The sequence below is a fragment of the Anopheles aquasalis genome, chromosome 2 (assembly GCF_943734665.1).
Source record: "Anopheles aquasalis chromosome 2, idAnoAquaMG_Q_19, whole genome shotgun sequence".
In the NCBI taxonomy this organism is placed as follows: Eukaryota; Metazoa; Arthropoda; class Insecta; order Diptera; family Culicidae; genus Anopheles; species Anopheles aquasalis.
Window position 1 is genome coordinate 42,017,501 of NC_064877.1, and position 2,500 is coordinate 42,020,000.

Consider the following 2,500-nt stretch of genomic DNA (forward strand, 5'->3'; position numbering starts at 1 on the left):
CACACACACTCACACACCCACAAGGGCAAGGAAGTGTTTTGTTCGAAACTGGCGAACCGGATGGTGGACTCTCTGTTTTGTCGGAATGGTGGAGCCCGAAACACAAAACACTTTCAACGATATTAGCCCGGGTAGCCGCGGGTCACATAAAATCTGTCACGATTTACACACCGCCTTACGGTAGGGAAACGGTGTAGTCCACTGGTTTCCTGATTCCTGGTTTTCTCTGCTTTTCTTTTCTTTTTCTACAAAACTATGCAACCGATCAGCAGCAGCGCATGAAAGCGCTCCCAACGACGGTGACCGAATGCGCGAAGGCGCCGTCGGGAATTCATGGAAAACTCCACGGTTGAACCGCTCCACGATGACGACGACGACGGCGATGATGATGATGATGGTGATGAGCGGCGCTCATCCAACAAACCAACGCTTACTCCAAAAGGACTCCAAATTTCTCTCGCTCACATCCATCGGTGGTGAGCTTGCTCATTGCCCTCCATCATTAATCCCGTGGCCATTGCTGGCGCTGGCGTTGATGCGAGAGCCCGTGGCCTGTACGGTGTACGGTTATCCCGTTTTTAACGAGCCCCACTTATCACACGGGGGGGACACTTTCATTCTCTTCATCCAGTTGCTCTCTCTCTCTCTCTCTCTCTCTCTCTCTCTCTCGCTGTGTTCTGTTCTCTCGCTCTCCATCTGTCTGTTCCCTTGGGAACTCTCTCAAAGCCTACTCTCGCTTTTCCCGTAGCCACTTGCATGTTCGCTCGTTCGATGGCGGAAACATGAAACATGGAAATTCCTTATGCTCTGCGGCCACCACAGGGGCACTCTTTCTCTCTCTCTCTCTCTCTCTCTCTCTCTCTCTCTCTCTCTCTCTCTCTCTCTCTCTATCTCTCTCGCTTACGCTATCGCTTGGCCTGTTTCTTTCCAGGTTTTTTTTTGTGTTTGCGCTTCTTTACTCCATTGTTTCTTTTATAGTTCCCAATCCCTCTCGTCGTTCTCGTCAGCGCGCTTCCGCTCTGACCCGGTTTGACTGTTGGAGTTGAAGTTCCCGCTTTTGCCGGAATGCGAATGGAATGTGCAGCAATCTTCGCCGAGTGACACGCGAACCACGATGGTCGCACTGCCATGCCATTTTCCTCCTGAAAGGCTACAATCCTGGCAGGATAGTTGGCTGTTCTTCTACTACGTGATGCGTGGCCCATTTCGTAGAAGGATTTGCTTATCTTAGCGGACGGCACTCTGAGGCCGAAATCAAATCACTAATGCTTTTCATAATGTTCCTATATACGACAAGGAAAGATGCTTCGCTGAAAATCTGAATATCCTCAATCACAGACAGATAATTCGTGGCAGAAAATGTGAAATGGACGTTAAGCCTGCGGGTGGAGGTGGCAGCGGAGTGGTGGAAGTGAAGCGACCTGACCATTGTAATCACTCACGGCAGGAGATCCGACTTGAAAGGTGGGAGGATAAGTTGGTGTATTTTTTAAAAATGTTTCTCCCTCGTAAATCCTTCGTCTCTGCTGTCACTGAAGACGCGATACGCCGTCCTATTGGCAATTCCTTGTGCTTATGTTTGTGTGCGTGTATGTGTCCGTCCGTCACTGGGATTTAGGTGCCGCGCTTGATGGACCCCAAAAGTGGCGACATTAAGAAGATGGCCTCCATCAAATCAAACAGTGTGCAGCCGGCCGGATGGATATGGGCACCGACCGAACTCTGAAAACCGAACCAAAATATCTAATAAATCCCAACCCAGCGGTGCTCCCTACCAGCGCTCATCTCAAGCGCAGCTTGGAGGATTAACCTACCCCACGCACGCCCACACGGATGTGCGTGGAGTGGTGGAGTGGTTCGAAGTTTTTGAGAGTTTTCCACCATGTTCCAATGGGAAGGGAAGTAGCGCAGTACGAAGGGTGTTGTGAGGCAGATATTTCAGATATGAAGCAGCACACAATGGTGCGGATTGGGGTGGTAGAACGCAAACAGAAAGAGATTCGCAAAAGTTTGGTCAAAGGCTGGGTCGGGTCGGGCCGGGTCCGGCTGAGCGGTCTGTGGCGTACATTCTTCTGAAAATCATGCTACGCTAGAAGCGGTTCCTGTTGCGTCTCGTTTACTATGATGGGTTTCTGGCTTTTTTGAGGTTGCTGTTCTCTGCTCTACTCTCTGCTTGGTTTTAATACAAATAACGTGGTGGAGTCGCGGTCGTTGAGTGTGCAATATGATTTTGATTGAAAACATTCAACGTTTTTAAAGACCAGAGAGAGTACTGCGTGAGCCAGATGACAGATTGAACAATTCTTTTTAACTGATCCAAGGGATCTAAATTAGGACTTAAATGTTTGAGCAAACAACAGCAAACAAACTATTTCATTGGAGAAGATATGAATCAAACAAAATAAATCAAAATGAAAAATAAATACGCGATATGCCGTCCTATTGGCAATTCCTTGTGCTTATGTCTGTGTGCGTGTATGTGTTAACGAACTCAAACCAC

The 2,500-nt window shown here is 48.6% G+C and overlaps 1 protein-coding gene across 1 annotated transcript in view; it reads right to left on the minus strand.

Annotated features, from left to right (window-relative positions):
- LOC126574991 (ataxin-8-like) overlaps positions 1-296 on the minus strand; it is a 3,520-nt gene extending 3,224 nt beyond the window's left edge. The window contains exon 1 of the mRNA XM_050235450.1: positions 172-296. The gene's annotated coding sequence lies outside the window, so the exon portion shown is untranslated. The remainder of the gene's footprint in view (positions 1-171) is intronic.
- Positions 297-2,500: the final 2,204 nt, after the last annotated feature.